The sequence below is a fragment of the Corvus brachyrhynchos genome, unplaced genomic scaffold, assembly GCF_000691975.1.
Source record: "Corvus brachyrhynchos isolate BGI_N302 unplaced genomic scaffold, ASM69197v1 scaffold3, whole genome shotgun sequence".
NCBI classification, from domain to species: Eukaryota; Metazoa; Chordata; class Aves; order Passeriformes; family Corvidae; genus Corvus; species Corvus brachyrhynchos.
This window is the reverse complement of record NW_008237619.1, coordinates 130,392-147,791: the sequence shown is the minus strand read 5'-3', so window position 1 is coordinate 147,791 and position 17,400 is coordinate 130,392. Positions and strand designations below refer to the sequence as shown.

General features: G+C 42.6%; 1 protein-coding gene across 4 annotated transcripts in view; it reads right to left on the bottom strand.

Annotated features, from left to right (window-relative positions):
* The window catches only part of JAM2 (junctional adhesion molecule 2), a 50,325-nt gene that overhangs the window by 28,780 nt on the left and 4,145 nt on the right, over window positions 1-17,400 (bottom strand). The gene's annotated exons all lie outside the window — the stretch shown is intronic.

Sequence of the window (17,400 nt, the reverse complement as noted above, 5' to 3'; positions counted from 1 at the left end):
AGCCCGCCCCCCTGCGGCGGGGGGGAGGCCCCCCCCAGCCGGTCACAAGAGCCGCACAGGCTCGCCGCGGTTTGCAGCACACGCTCCATCTGTCGAGCAGCCGCCGACAGGGCGCCCCGGGGTTCTAGTAACTGCCTTCTGTTTCTCTCTCCCTCTCTCATTTCTTCTCTCTGCTCTCTTTTCTATCCCTGTTCGGTAGGAACACTTACCCTTCAATAAACAGTTCTCAGATATGATATTTGCTGCGATTGCGCTTTATTACAATCAGAGAAATATTTCATCCGAAAAAGAATGTTAAAAAGAATCCCTCTGCAGTTCCTGTCCTCTGGAACGTAACACCTTGTTGGCCACAAGGGCACTGCTGGGTCAGGAACAGCTTGTTGTCCACCAGGACCCCCAGCGCCTTTCCACACAGCTGCTTCCCAGCAGATCAACCTCTACTGGTATGTGGGACTCTACACTTGCCTTTTTTGAACCTCATTAGGTTCCTCTCTGCCCAACTTTCTGCCCTGTCTAATCCTCCACTCCAGCTGCTCTCCTGAGCAGAGATACACATTTGAGGCTGACAACAAGGCCAGCATCTAGATGGTAGGTCAGTTAGGTATATGACACAGACATTAAATGTTTTGCTGGGAAGCCAGCAGACACTCTTCACCTTTCTTTAATAAAAGACCTCAAGAACAAAAGCAGTCAAATTATTAAAAAATACATCTACAGATACTCAAGTAAGACAAACCTGTCAAGTTTCAAGGTCTCCTGCCTGCAGGTCTTCTACTGCAAGAGAGCAAGGTGCCACCCTAAAATACACTTTTGGGAGGTTCCTTCCCTGACAAGTACTAAGTTGTTTCAAAGGAAAAAGAAATCAAAACCCCAAAGCAAACCAACTAACAACCAAAACCCCCAGCCACAACCAATCAAAACTTAACCTAAAGTTACAGATTTTAAATGGCTGCCCAGTTTCAAATAGATTTTCTCTATTGCAGCATGATGCAGTAGATAATTTTTCCCGTTTTCAGATTATTAGTCCCATTCCAAAACTGAAGGTGTTTAAGTTACTAATATATCTATACTGGACATACTATTTTAAATAGCATGCCTGGAAATAGGGTTAACTTAGGAAAAATATTCTGCACCTGAAAGTCTGTATATGCAAGAACTGTCTGCCCCCTCCTCTTTCTCTGTTCACATAGCTTTCAAAAGCTTTGAACAAACTTTAAATATATTTAAATGCTTCTAGAGACATCACTTTATTATTTTCTCACAAAATCAGTGCATTCTCACAACAGTTATTTATGTTAGAAAGCCACTGCACTCTTTGACAACTGGGTAAAGCTTTTGTTGAATTGTTTTCCCTCACTTCTCCCCCCTACAAAAAGCTGCTAAGAATCTGGACGCAACTGGAAAATGAATAGGAACTACATGTGGATTTACTAATTACATATCCAGAGTTCCAGAGCCTAATACAAGAAGTATTCTTTTACTTAGATGTAGCATAAACCCAAACCCAATCCTTCCCACTCATCTTTACAGAAAGCAGGTTTAAAGCAGCTTCAATAACTGTCTTTTTAGTGGAAATCACATGAGAAACAGTATGCAGAACAGCATTTTCATTCAGCCAGGAGTTATTTAAACAGGGAAGAGAAGCATTTCCAGAAAGAGACTAAGAAAAAGATTTCTACCTGTAGTAAAAGCTGATGTTGGATGATTTGAGGAACACAGTCTCACAGGAAAAAGAAGTTAAATGCTTCAGATCGGATCAGACCAAGCAAGAGATTTTTATTTATAATGTCAACCTAAGAATGACTTAATCCACAGCTTTGTGGGCACTGTTTAGTGAAATCTGGAAAGCCAGCACAGCAGTCATGGTGCTTTTATTCTTAACTTTCAAGTGAAGCAAAAAAAAAAAAAAAAACCACCCCAAAAACCAACTTGAAAGTAAAAGTAGCAAAAGACTGAAGTTTTCAGAGCCAATTATCTAAAGTTATCAGTAGGACTCCTAGGAATTTAAGGTCATGTTAATGATTCATTTCATTTCAGAGCCCTAAGCTGGCTCTGGATACACAAAACTTGAAGTGCTTGTAGAGGAGAAAGTGGACAGGAAAAAAAAATCAAGTGGCACAGGTCAAGAAAGCAAGAGATTCTTTACGTCAGCCTTTCTGAAGAAACTGAACACAAAAGTACAACAATTTTAGATAAACTCAACAGCCTCCTAAGTGCTTTCAGTAGTCCCCAACACTGAAAGATTACTGCATGAGACGGGGAAATACTGAAGAAAAAATATAATTTAATGTTTTATAATTAATAATCAAAATGTAACATTTAATTACCTTCAAAGTTTATATTGCCTCCTTTTTTTCTACTCACACAGAAGAGAGGAAGGATTTGAATGCACAGAATGCGCAACCTGCAAAGGTTCAATGTACCATGGAGTTTATTCCAACAGAGAGACATCACAGAAAGCATATGCTGTTAGCCAAATAAATATTTATAGCTCGCACTTTTACAAGTCTCAAAATTTCAGTACTCCTCTTGTCTCCGTGGCAATTCAGAGGGAGCTTCTGCAAATGGGGGATGGGGGTTTAAACTAGTCAGGCTCTCAAAAAAAGCCTATTTTCCAGACATCTCCTGGCCCTTCTCAGCAGTGGTTTCCACAGCAACTCATCAGCGGCTCAAAGACAGCCTGCAAATGCAGTGAGAGCCTACAGCTGTTTCAGCTGTTGCTTATTTTAATATGCATCGAGATGCTGAGGACATGTGTTTAGTGCCATCATGTTTCAAAAGACCATGTAAATAGTCCATTGGTGAAGAAGCCCCTTGCCACTGCTGTCCCACTCGCCTCGTATCACACAGTTCAGAGCCGAACAAATAGATTTCCCTTTGTGCTACTAGGGATAACAATCCAATAGAAATGCTTGCCTGTGCAAACACCTAGGGAAACTGCATGTTACTAAATCTGCAAAACAAAGCTCAGTACCCAGTTCAAACTGGCATGTTCCTCTGAATTCAACAGTACCAAGACTGATTTACACTGTAAAATCAGCTCTGAAACACAAGAGGGTTGGGAAACCAGAAGAAACAAACAACACCCTCACTACTCCCCAAATGAACACAACCATTCTGGCCCACAATTTGAGATAAAGATCTCTGAAGTTTCCTACAACCTTTAAGTGACTTTTGCTGGAATTGCCAAACAATTTGGAAAGAATAAACACTTTCATGAAGTCACCTCATTTATAAACCTATAAATACACCCATTATTTATCTTAAAAATCCTGAAAACAGATTTAGTTTACTTTCAAATGGTACTAACCAGTATTAGTTCCAATTCCAGTAAACACCATATGGAACAGGAGTCCTTACTCATTCAGAACCAGTGAAGTCAAACGAATTCCCTTACTGTTGGAGCATGTTTCCAGATGTTTAGGAAGAACACCTTGACACTATAATTTAAAACTGTTGCAAGTAAATATGTTGGTATAGTGAAGAGGTGTCTCATGCTATAGTTAGTCCTATTAATTTAAGCTGGAACCAATTTTCCTGTGCATCACAGAATCATATAATTATTTGGATTGAAAAAAACGTAAAGATCATCCAGTTTCAACCCATCTGCCATCCTCAGTCCCTTTCAAGTTCATAGCAGTTTTGCTCTAGTGGATCTTCTCAACACTTTTTTGATTAATCTCAGTAATTCTACAAAACACTTCCACTGCTGACGATGAGTACATACAACACTGTATTAAGTTCTGGCTTCTAAAGGTATAGGAGTTGCTGACTAACCAGAATTGTGCACAGCAAACAGATCTCAGATGGCAGGCAGGATAGCTAATTTGGCCAACTACAGAAAAATGTCTCATTTGGAGCAAAGTATAGTGACCAAAACCAAGTCAGCATTGCCACCTTATATTCCACTACTTCCCTCCCCCCCCACCCCGAAGGAGATAGAACATCTGAAATTCTTTAATTTTTTTTTAAAAACCCATTCTTTCTGAAGCAAACATTGACCTAGAATATACTTCTGTATGCAATGTGTGTAACTCCTTGTGGTGAGTCTTTAAAAAGGGCTTCACATATGGTTTTTCTCATACAAATTTTGATGACTTTGGGACACACTACCATGGCTTCATTTTATTTAGCATGCCCATTAAAAAAAAAAAAAATTGTCCTTCCAACACTGGTAGGATGCTCTTTAAATATTCAGCAAGAGTCTTGTGCAATGCTTTGTGAATTTAGGATTTCTGAGGAGATGTTTCCAGTAACTGGGGGTGGGGATGGTAGTTTCACTTGTGTAAATGTCACTTGAACCCTGAATTTTAGGACTGCATCTTATTGAGAGATAGAACAGCACTGAACTTAGTTTTTAAGCTTTTTGTCTTCCAGACTAAAGACCAGGTTCTTCATGAGCAGGAAACATGATGACCACTTCTCATGGTTAAAACAATCCAAATGCAATGGCCAAATTAGCTCATCCCATTTTCATTCACACATGATTTTTTATATTACCAAGGTTGCTCAATAGTCCCTTCCTGGCAGAAGCAACTAACAGTGATGTTTGGTGACTAGTACTTTCAATCAACATTGTAGTTTACAGTATGAATATATATTTTTAACCTTAATTCTTCAATCTATCTTTAATAGATAATTTAGTTGTTTAATACCAGTTTTTATAGAAACATTTTCTGGCACATTTGAACAAGACTGAAGCCACTCTAATTCCATTAAGGCTAACACATGCCAAGAGAAGCTAGAACAAAGAGAAGATGTTTTTCACACTCAAAGGAGAAGGTTGATTAGAAGAAATCCTCCGGAAGGTAGAGCTAGGAACAATAGGTCACAGAATCAGAGGTGCTAAGTTTTCCTTAAAGGGGACGAAGAAAATTAAAAAACACAACTACAAAACACTACAGTCTTCATCACAGTAAAAGCTACACAAGCAAAGCAACATATGGATATTCAGATTAGAAAACATTAGAACACTGGAAAGTTACACAGGAAACAGGAACAAACAAATTATATGCCTTCCTTATCTATTTTTAAATCAAGCATAAATTTTAACGTGGTGATCACCATAGCTTTCCACAGGAGAGACATTTTAGAAGGCACATCCTCGAGAGTATTTCCCTGATGAAACACTTTGCAGCTTTGCATCAGAAGAAGGCAAAGCTCAGTACATGAGCCAATATTCACAATTCAGTGGTTTGCTCCTTCATGTAATGGGATTAGGTGATCTTGTCTGCAGGTGCTTACACTAAGCTGTTTCACTGTCACAAAAATTGTCTTGGAGTGATTTATTATGATAGCGTATTCCATGATCCTCTGCTCTGTGCACAAAAATGGGTATTGTATCTTTAAGACCCTGTAGCCCAAGACCTGGTGTGTGGGGGACCAGGGGGATGAAGAGTTTTGCTTTTGTTCGAGCATTTTTAAAAACTCCCCACCCAGGTTTTTTGCAGTTCTCTGTGGCATGGGTTTTGCTGGGCTGGCTTGGTTTTTGGCCCAGGCAAAAAGCTTTTCCTTTCCTTGGCTTGGAGAAGCTGCAGTAGCAATCTTTGGGCTGCCTTAAGGCGAACTGAGCAGCTGCTTGTCAGAGACCAGGGACATTGTGCCAGCAGGAGCAGAGCTGCCCCGCTCCGACCCAAGCCGCAGTAAATCACGCCAAGCTGGGAAGAAAACACACTGAGAGGCTCCAGCCCAGCTGCTTTACCTGCCGTGATCTGCTGCACTTGCGGTGGGGAGAAGGTTGATGCCAGATGAGCCGCCGGATCTTCGTCTGCTGCTGGAACTGCTCTGTGAAAGCTCCTGCCTTCCCGAGAGGGAAGCCGACGCCGTCTTGTATTGCGTATTGAGAACAGGAAATCTCTGGCATTTTGGGTCTTTGTTCCAGTGTGTGTGTGTGGGGGGGTGAAGTCTAACCGTTTGATATCTAGCAGTTATTTACTTTTTTTCCTGCCTTGTGGGCATTCTGTTTGTTAATAAACTGTTGTGTATTTTTTTCATTTTCCTCTATTAGTATTCATTTCCTATTGCTGGAAAGGGATTGTTAGAACTCTTTAGAGGAGACAACTCATTCCAGAATGTCCTCCTTTAAATGGTCTCCAACTGAGACAAAAATGAAATTAAAAAAAGATGTCAGCAATCCTGCAATTCTGTAAAAATACAATAAAAAAAATTTTTAAGCCATGTTTTGTTTTTTTTTTTTTTAGAGTAAACCATATGTAATTAAGGATTCTGCCTCCTGGGTCACTACTATCTCCAGCACAACTTTAGTGCTTAAAAGTCTGGTGGTTAAAATGGCTGTCTACAATACCTTTACAGCACACATATCAAAACCCATATGTTACATTTCTAGAATACTTATTAGAGTCAATAGATCAACACATTTTATGAAGCCATCCCTGCCATATAAACGTATATGCTGCTTTAAACTAGTGTTTTGTCATCTACTTTGCCTACTTCTGCCTGTATGCCCTTTAAAACCAACTGCTCATGACATATTGATGCTCTAGAAACTTGTGTGACACTATTAGTGCTTAAAGTTTCCTTTAGAAGTCACAGAATCATAAGGTTGGAAAAGACCTCCAAGACCATCAAGTCCAACCTGTGACCAATCCCCACCTTGCCTCTCAGACCAGAGTACTGAGTGCCATGTCCAGTAATTCCTTCTACACCTCCAGGGATGGGGATTCCACCACCTCCCTGGGCATTCCATTCCAATACTTGACAATCCTTCTCAAGAAGAATTTCTTCCTGATGTCCAACCTGAACATTCCCTGACACATTTCCTGTTGTTCTGTCACTTGTTCCCTGGGAGAAGAGCCCGACCTCACCTGGCTACACCCTCCTGTCAGGGAGTTGTAGAGAGTGAGAAGTTGCCCCCTGAGGCTCCCTTTCTCCAAGCTGAAAATTCCCAGCTCCTTCAGTCACTCCTCATCACTTGTGCTCCAGAGCCTTCCCCAGCTCAGTTCCCTTCTCTGGACATGCTCCAGCACCTCCATGTCGTTCTTGCAGTGAGGGGTCCAGAACTGGACACAGGATTCAAGGTATGACCTCACCAGTGCCCAGCACAGGGGGACAGCCCTGGCCCTGATTATATTAAGACTAAATAATACCACTTTGGCTGAAGAACAGTCCAACGACTATACTGGCGAACAGCTTACTCAGGCATATGCATATCAGCATAAACACTGTAATCACAAGGAACCCAAACACAAAATAACGTCTTCAGAGTTCAGCTCTAAATTCACAGAACAATTTTATGTAAGAGGATCTAGGTAAATTTACATATTTATTCCTACTGTTGTTGCAGGGCTGAATTTGTTGTAATGAGCCTGGATGGTACAGAGCATCAGCAGAGCTATGAGTGGACAAGAAATCAAGAAAGGGAACAAGATGGTTTGTTGAATAATATATTGCTACCAACATTTCTCAAAGAGAAATTCATCACCAGCTCAGTCAAAGTTCAATAGTTTTGCTGAAAGAACCTTTGAAAAATAAGCCCATAAGTTTTTATTGTTTATGTTTATGAGTGCCAGGTGTTGTTTTAGGGCAGAAACGGAATAGGTTCCTTACAGGAAAAAATTAATTACTCTTATATGGGAAAGATTATCCACTTCAGAATTTACAGATGTGTAATGCAACTCTTCGTATGAAACTCTTCATAGCCAAGTCTACACATTCCTTCTACTTAAACAGTCTAATTTTATAGCAAAACCTTTTGTCCCATTTAGCCATAAAACTTCCTTGGATACTATCTGTCCGCCCAGCACATGTATCCCATCCCACGGCAGAGGCAGCTTAAGAATGAACTGTCTACCCTTCAGTCACCACAACTGGCAATCTAAAATAATCAGATTGTTTTTTACATGCAAGGTTTCAGCAGGGCTCCATAAAGGTACGGGGGATTCAAACACAGCATACAGATGCAGGATTGCAGCTTTAAGAGCAACACAGTGTAGTAGAAAATTTTTCCCCTTTCAAAACTGATTAGTCCCATTCCAAAACTGAGGGTGTTTAAGTTACTAACATATCTACACTGGTGTCTTGGTTTGAAAGACAGGTGTCTGCCAAGGAAGGCAGGAGTCTCCCTTGAAATGAAAAAAAAATGCAACCCCCTTCCCTCCGAATTATTACAATTTTGAAATTAAGGGGCTTTCAGGCAAAGATATGAGGAATAGAAATAACAGTTCTTTACTATTATATATGTATGTGTGGACAACAAGGCAAACAAATAATAATAACTATGGCAGTAACAGCAAACAGAACCACAAACCCGTGCCAGCCTCTCTCAGCTGTCAGGCCCTTTCCCCTTTGGTGCAGTTCCTCTTTTTAGCAGGGGCGGTGGCGGCTCCCGGTGAGCAGGGCAGGTGCGATGGCTCCCCCGTGGCTGCAGGGGGCACTCCGGAGCAAGCTCAGGGAGCACGCGGCACTGGTGGCCTGGAATCCCGGAAAGAGATGGAAGAAAGGCTTCACAAACCCCCTGGGCAGCTGATCCCGGTGTCCGGCAGGACCCTCGGGAACGGCAGGCTGGAACAGCAGGGATGAGCACAAATCCTGGGTGGCAGATGAGATGTATAGAACTCCGGAGCTGCAGTGGGAACCCCTGGAGGTCTGGGCAGGCACCAGTAGAAGGAAGGCAGCCGAAAAAGCAGAAGCCTGCAGTGCTGACGAATTCCTTCCAGCCTCTCTCTCCATCCAAACACCAGGAACTAACAGCCCACAAGCCCAGGTGAAAGAAAGTAGCCAGATGGACCCCTCCCCCTGTGGCCAGGTCTTTTGTTTTTCTTAAGCACCCAGTAATTTGTCCCCCTGGCAGCATGTATGGGGAAAATTCTTTAAGAGAAAAAGTAAACAGGAGAACTCCTAAAACCCCAACAACTGGACATACTATTTAGTGTGCCTTGAGATAGGGTTAGCTTAGGAAATATGTTCTGCATCTGAAAGTCTGTACATACAAGAAGAACTTGCTGTCCCCCTCCTCTTTCTCTGTTCACATAGCTTTCAAAAGCTTTTAATAAACTTTAAATATGTGTAAATGCTTATAGAGGCATCATTTAATTCTTGTCTCACAAAAATCAGTCCTCCCAACAGCTACTTATGTCAGAAAGCCACTGTCTTTCAGCAACTGGACAAAGCCTCTGTAGCACTGTTTTCCTTCCTTTCTTACCCCTCAGCAAGGTGGCTAAGAATTTAAACACAACTGGAAAGCAAGTAGTAACTGCACATGCATTGTTCGTGTTTTGAGTTGTAAAGATACAACTGGAACATAAATTAAATAAAAACAGTGTTCAGTGGCAGGGAAAAGGCAGAGCTGAAAAAATTTTTAGTCAGTCTCTCTACAAATATTGCTGATTCCCTGCTGACAAAGCTTCCCCAGATGACTTTCTATCCCCCAAAACATTATTTATTGAAAGGGTCTGAAGACAAGTGCTGTAAGTACATTAACTTCTGCAAATACCCCTGAGCCATCATTTCAACAACACTTCACTGAACTGATGCCTTTTCCTGGTCTTAAAATGAAGAGGCATACATGGTTAGAAGGGGAAAAGGGATTTTACCTTGGTATTTATGTTTAAGGATCCTTAGGTGTACACGTCCAGGTCATATGCATCAAGATGTACCCCACCGAGTCTTTCCCTGTGTTTCTGTGTCTCTCCTCTCGTGTGTCCCCCCCAACATTGGGTATAACATTATAGGCTTTACTAATTAGCATATCTATCAAAGATTCCCCAATGAGAGGTTCAAGTGAGCCCCCCCTCCCCAAGGAACCTTCCCCTGGATGGTTCTATCTTGGTTTAGAGAATATGTTCTGGAGAGGACCTTGGGGTCTGGGGCACACTGATCCCTAGCTACGAAGCTTCTAAAATGTTTAGTCTCTTAGCTTAACAAACAAGTCTAAGAATGTAGGGAAGAAGCACTAGGAATACAGAAGCTGTAAAAAGGTATAACAGGGGTATAAAAGAAAAGGCAAAAATCTTCATGGCATCAAACACATAGAGAATAATTCCATTTACTCTTTATACCTAACACATTTCAGAAAAGCTCTGTATCATGTGATTCAAACAGCACTAGCTGATGTCCGGAATGTAGGTCTTATTTAGGAAAGGAGAAAAAAAAACGCAATCGACTTACAAGTGGAATTATGTGAAGGCTTCTTACATAGACTGGCAGGTAACAAAACCATAAACTACTTCAGCCCAAAAGGCCACTTTTTGATATCTAAGCATACTTCCACTACAGATGCGTCTCCCTACTTTTCTCTACCTCTTCTCCCAGGCACCAGGTTGGATGTTACCAGAAAATCTGGAGTGTCTCAATGTCTTTGCTTTACTAGTCATTCCAATACTACAACAGCATCTGTTGCTGCCTGCTCTGAGCTTCCCCTCCCCCTCCCAAAGACACGTGCTCCTGCCCATGTGCTCCGAGCTCCTTTGTTCCAAGCGCGGGCAAAGCCAAATGTAACTCAGACTCTTTAGCAGTGTCTGATTGGCCGGTCACCCCGGGTCCGCCCCCAGTCCTCCCCTTTCCCCTTCTCCTAATAAAAGATGGTCGAGGGGAGGCTACGCCCTCTCTCTCAGCTCAGCAACTTTCCTGTGAACATCTCTGGTTGTCTGTCTCATTTGAAAGCTTCTAACTGCAGGGAATTGAGCGAGCAGGGAGCTATATTTCTCCCTCTTTGCTTCTGCTGATGGTATTTGCTCTGCAGCTGATTCAGGTACCAATTTTAGAGCTACTAAAGTGCTAGATTGCCCTTGCTACCTCTCAAGGCTGCTCGAGGCTTTCTAAGGCATTGAAATACAAGCGCTAGCTGGTATAAAGCTGAAAAGATACCTTCCACAAGCATCATCAAAATCTTACAAGCACTTGCTACTACCTGTCTGTCCCAATGCTTCCTCTTTTTTACATTTTCAGGTGCTGTATTGCTCTATTCCAATACTGAAATACTGATTTTCCTTATAGAAGCTTCTCAAATGATTATGACAGTCTCATGATTCAGTGACTCACATTACACCAGGGAGGACCATTATGCTGGTGAACAGAAGGCCACAGCAGCATTCATGGCAAGATACAAAGAATAATCAAACACTGACTAAAAATAAAACATTTACCTTTCACATGAAAATATTTACTGACATTTAGATGGAAAGCTGCTGAGGCTTCTTGCAGGATAAAGACATTTTTGCACAAACTCTTCCACCATCTAAACGTTGCTGTTAATGGACTTCTAATTGGGCTTTATGTGGACATTAGCGCATAAAGGAAAAAAAAAAAAGGAAAAGAAAAAGGGAGATCTTCCCTACCTTTCAAGGGGAACCCTGTGATACACGTTTGCTCTTGGGGGAAAAAAAAAAGCACAGGAGGTGCGGACAGACACAACCCCCCCCAATAAACCAATAACACAACAAAAGAACTCAACCCAGCAACATTAATCACACATTTTTGTTTCTGAACAGTGGTAAGATGATATCAGAGATGTCTCCCTTTGATATTCTAATACTTTGGGTTTAGAGATAATCCTCTTCTATTTAAGCATTCCTACAAGTGTTGCAAAAAAGACGGAGTTGCTTATGTGCAGTATAAATTCCTGACTGGAAACTTCTAAGTTTCAAGCAATTAAACAATATGTATTTGTCTGGTAGAAGTTACTAAAGAATATACCTTTTTCCAGATCTTGTTTCACCCCCTCTGCCATGGGCAGGGACACCTTCCACTAGACCAGCTTGCTCCAAGCCCCATCCAACCTGGCCTTGGATACTTCCAGGGATGAGGCAGCCACAGCTTCTCTGGGCAACCCTTGCCAGAGCCTCACCACCCTCATAGGGAAGAACTGCAGGGATTCCTGGCCAGCAGTGCTCCTAGGTCCTGCCACACCAAAGCCATCACTTCTCATCCGCACCCAGACTTTTCTCTATTTAGGCAGGAAATCAGACTGCCCAAATACGTAAGTATTGTCTTTTGTTATTAAATAACTTGGTCAGCGTGCTTGAATCCCAGTCTTGGAAATGCTCAGCACCACTACTTTGGACAGTGTCAAAGCTGAATCAAAGTCTTGTCACACTTCCCAAAATCCCAGTCAGTCTGGCTCATGGGTACATGAAGCAAGAGACACAAACAAGAAGCCAGGAGTTTAAGAGAGAATTTCTCTCCTTTGTGGGTGACCTCCTCAAAGACTGGAGAAGGGGCAGAAAAATCAGTTTAAGTGGCCCAATAGTCTAAAATGCAAATGTCTTGGGGTGACTTTATGATTTATATCCCATGTCGCTGTCCTATGCCCAGAAATTAACTTTGTGCCTTTCTATGCCTCTAAACTGAGCTGAGAGGGGGAAGGAAAAAAACTGAGCAAAACTTTTTCAAAGCAGTTTGCAGCTTGTTCAAGGTCACACAGAGATAGCATTTTTTTTCCAGCTGCGGCAGGGGAGGGAGGAGGCACTCGGCTTGCGGCTTTCCAGTCAGCTTTTGGCCAGTGGTTCAGCTTCTTTTTCTCCGGAGAGAGACTGAGAGTTGAATTTTTTTTTCCCCTTCCCTGGAATTTCGGATTTTCCCCCTTTTCTGCTGGACTGCTTCAATATTAGAACACATCAGGAGGACTTTCCACCGAGCGCAGAGGGCCTGGCCCTGGGCCAAGCCCCAGCTCCAAGGATACCAAAGGGAGGACTCTAACACTTTCCCAGGTTTTTTTCTCCACAGCGAGAGATTTTATTATTTAGCATTGTTTTCCTTTTCCCGTGTGCTTGTTAAATAAATAGTTTAATCTCCTTCACTTTCCTTCGAGGAAAATTTATTTTTCCTGAACCTGGTGGGGGAGGGGTGGTTGTGTCTTCCCTCAGAGGATATATTTCTAAATTTGGCCAAACTGGAACAGCAAAGAATCAATATTTACTTTTAAGGCCATTTTATCGTAACAGTAAGGGTACTAGAGCACAAAAGTGACCCAGAGCATGCACCTAAACACACCAACGCATTCTACAGGTATTGTTTTAGAGATGTTTTTTGTCTTGGTTTGAAAGACAGGTGCCTGCCAAAGAAGGCAGGAACTTCCCTTGGAATGGAAAATACGACCCCCTTCCCTCCTAATTATTATAACTTTGAAATTACAGAGGTTTCAGGCAAAGATATGGGAAAAGGCATAACCGTTCTTTACTGGAATATATATATATATAAAATACAAGGCAAACAAGCAACAACAGCAGCAACAAACAGAAAAAACCCTCCAGAGACCCAACCACAGCCTCTCTCGGCTGTGGGGTCCTTTCCCCTTCAGTGCAGTTCCACTCACAGCCGGCAGGGGCGCTATTGGCTCCCGGCCAGGCAGGGTGGGTGCGATGGTTCCCTCGTGCCTGCAGGGGGCGCTGTGGCGTGAGCTCAGCTGCCTCTCCACGTGGTTAATGGCGCCTCAGCTGGTGGGACAGAGAGAAAAGAAGCTCCCTTTGCAAACTCACACAGGGCAGCGGGTCCCGGTGCCCCTCTGGATGGCAAAAAGGACTGTAGCAGGAACCTCAGAGCAGCAGGCTGGAACAGCAGAGGGGAGCACACCTGGGGTGACAAAACAAAGTGTAGCAAAAACTCCAGAGCTGCGGGGTGTCTGAGCTGTCAGGTTAAAGTGTAGCAAAAAGCCTGAAGCAGCGGCAGAAGACAGTGGAGCTGGGCAGTGGCAGCTGGGAGACACTCCCTCCAGATGGGGTCGGAGTCCCGGGTTTTCCCTTGAGGCACCCAAGCAGGTGGTCTTGGTGCTCGAGGCACGAGCTCTGGCATGCCCCAGGTCAGAGAGAGTCCAGCTGCGTTACTTCTGCGCGTCGCTGAAGCGACTTCGGCATCAGGAAAAGGGCTGCTGGCTGAGCTAGCTAGCTGGCTTCATTGCAGAGGGGAGGGAGCCGATGGTATTGGCTCACGTTAGCTCGGAGACAAAGGAAGAGAGAGGCTGTTCTGGTCTGGCTTCTAACAGGCTTATTGTCAGAAGTTTTGCAACCCAAACAAGCTCGGAAGGGATGGAATGAGACGGGAAGGCCCCCCCTGAGGCTTGTCCTCAGTTTTATAGGGAATTTGAAAACCGCGGTGAAAGGTGAAAACAACCAATGAGTTACAAGCCAGGGGGAGGACACAATGTAACAAGAACCACTGGGGGGCGGGGGGGGAACCAAGAGGCGGGAGTTATAACAAAGAACCAACGAACAACCGAGTAACCGAGAATTTTCCCGAACCAGGGGAGGCGGCTTGTACCCGGGCACTGCCCGGGGGAGTGCAGCTTAGGCTTCTGAGCCGCCCATTGACCCACCCTCTGAGTCTGCCCCTTCGGGAAACTCGATCCAGGGGATGGGCTGGGATTGATTGGCATCACACTGCCCCAGCCCCGCAGTGGGCTGGGTCACACCAATAGTAAGGGTCCTTTCCAGTGAGATCGGGTGTTGAAAAGGTCTCAGTACAATAGCCGCTCTTACAAACAAAGGCTCACCTATGGTAGGAGAAGCAGTGAAGGGCTGGACTCCATGGAGGCAGCGAATTCTCCCTGCAGCAGCCTGACCATTCTCCTTTGGTCCCGAGAATGAGAGACAGCAAGGAGCTGAGCCCAGTCCCCGTGACTGTCCCCAGCCAAAATCTCGCAGTATCTCTGCACTTCCCAAGAGAAAGGCCTCCAGCTAAGAGGATAGCCAACTGCACCCTTCCGCCTCCTCCTCCTCCTAGCCACATCTTTTGTCTCACAAGTATCATCGTTCTCATCTCTTAGGCAACAAATGGAAGAAAATTCCCTGAGAGAAAGAAAAAAAAAAAAGGAGAAATCCTAATGTCCAACATTTTTTTTACTCATTTTTGCCAGTACAGCAGCTAGAAGGCTTCAGTTATGAGCCAGGGCCTCCAGAGATAAATACTGTCTATATATTCTAGTGGCAAACTGCTGTCTGACTAGATAATAGGCATTCAAATGCTAGTTTTCTGCATGTATTTTCCTCATATTTTTACAAGTATGTCAAGGACAAACACCTGTCCAACTCTAACATACATAAGTCCTTAGCATAATCACCCCCAAGATTGTCTCCCAATTCATACTGGGCACTTTCTGCAGGCTGAGATACAATCATTTTGGTTTCTATATTATATTGCTTTGAGCAAATGTAATTTCTCAGGAATTTTCCATTATTACCTCCAAGTAATATGTTAGAAGTTTGTGAACAACAAATATAGCCTGTTTTGTTAAAATTATCTGGTATCAAAACAACCCTATAATTTTTCCATCCAGACAATAATATATTTTGTTTCCCTTTGAATCTGATCCAGTGCTTTGGATGGGGTCAAATCATGTAGAATCCTTAAGACGTTAATCCACCTAAGAGCTATGAAATATATCTATTGAAACTTCATACTCGTAGGGTCTGTTCTTTCCAGCTCAAATCTGACCATTTCATACCTCTTTAAACAATCAGAATCAAATTTTAGCTATTTCAATTCAAGTTTGATCTTCCCATCTCTTACTGAAAACTGCTAAGTTTTGAACTTTTGAAAAGCTATCATTCAAAAAGGTTTATTACCTGATTTTTTTTCATGTTTTCCCCTGCAAATAATCTTTGGGAGAAAATGGATGCCTGATTTAATTTCTATTAACCAGAAAGGCTTACAGACTTACTAGTGGTTCAACAACTACAACTGTTACATGACTTGCTCTAGTTCAGAAATTGCTATTTTCCCCTTCTTTCTCCAAAAGCTCCTTCACCTCCTACTGTGTTAGAAACCAACAAGCAAACAGGACTAGATGTTCTGCTGCCAAGCTTACTTTCTGCCTAGTTTAAGCAATTTTATGTAAGCACTTGAGTGCTTGATGATTCATTGTGAGCACAGGGGTGACATAACTCATTGAAGTCCTCCAGGAAAAAAAGTGATTTTGGAAATACAGGTGAGCGCAAGCACCGGCAATCATCCAAATGCTTCTCCAGCCTCATCTGCTGTCTCATTCTTTGAAATACATATTCAATTCGCTAAAAAACACCAGCCTTTACATGAAGGAAACAAATAATTTGTCTTGATTACAGGGCACCATAATATTTGCTTTAAGCTTCCTGAAGTGGAATTACAACACAATCACAGTGCTTTGAGGAAGACGTGACAGGCTTTTCTGCGGAAATGTTTTGCTAAAACTGATGGTTCTTTCAAAAGTACTGGGGATGGGAGAAGACATGCCAGAAAGAAAAACTTTAGCAAAGTTAGCTTTACAAAATTGGGGTGGGAGTGGTGGGAGAGGGGGTGAGCTAACCAGAATAGAAGGAATTACTTGAAACAAAATAAACAGCTTCCACGTAACATTTCCCTCAGTTTCCATTAAAGTGCTCACTCCATGGTACTGAACTAGAACTGAACTAGCCAGTAAGAACTTGTAAACCATCTCTTTTCCCACATATATGCAATACTGCCACAAAGTTATCATGGTGGAGAAAAAAAAACCAGCAAACCAAGAAAAAACAGCAAGACAGCTCATCCACAAGGACACTATTTTATGCAAATTTTGTTTTGTTTGATATCATTATATAACTTCAAGTGAACTTCAAGGGTGTTTAGCCATTCCATATGGCCCTGGCAAACAGTCTGCAAGGGCAAATACAAATGTCTACCTTGTGCTTCAATTGCTTTAATATACAAGATATTTATATCGCAATGTGGACATTTTGGGTACCCTTCCTTTACATAAGCATTTGCACTGGAGTCATCTCTAGTGTTTCTAAGGAAGAGTATGACACTAAGCCTTAATTTAAGAAAAGTGTTCTTAAAAGGGATCACCATGTGCAGGGAGCCAGTGTCTTCAGAAGTGCTCCAACACCAAGACTACATTTTGAGTGTTGATTGATTCTAAGTAGATCATACCCGATGTAAACTTTTACATCCCAATTGCAGAACTAAGTTACTAGTTGTTCATGGCTCTCTAAAAGCACTACCAGCACAAATCTACTCCCCCTTGAACAAAGGAAGCTTGCTTACTGCTACTGCAGAAGGTTCACATGCATGTCACTGTCTATCTTCAGTGAAGAAATATTACTACTACTCATGCGAATTTATGAGGAAACTGAATTTTCTTAATATCAGATGTGCAAGAAGATTCTCCCATACTTCACAAGAGGACTTCTCCCTAGTGACCACCAGCACTTGAGAAGAAACAAAAGCACCTGGGGCACCCTTGGAGGAGGGGTAAGTACCTGCTGTAGTATTTTTAGTTCACTTTAAAAACAGGTCTGCACATACCCCAAATAACATTTGGAGTTAGTCAGTGAACACAGACAAGTTTGGTAGCTCTAGGTCATGAAAAATGAAACCAGGTGTTTTGTTAAATCAATCAACTGAAAAGAAAAGATGGTGTCAAAATTCAATTACCTCTGTGTTCTCACCAAATCATTTGCACTGGCATCAGCCAGTTTCTGAAGCAGAACC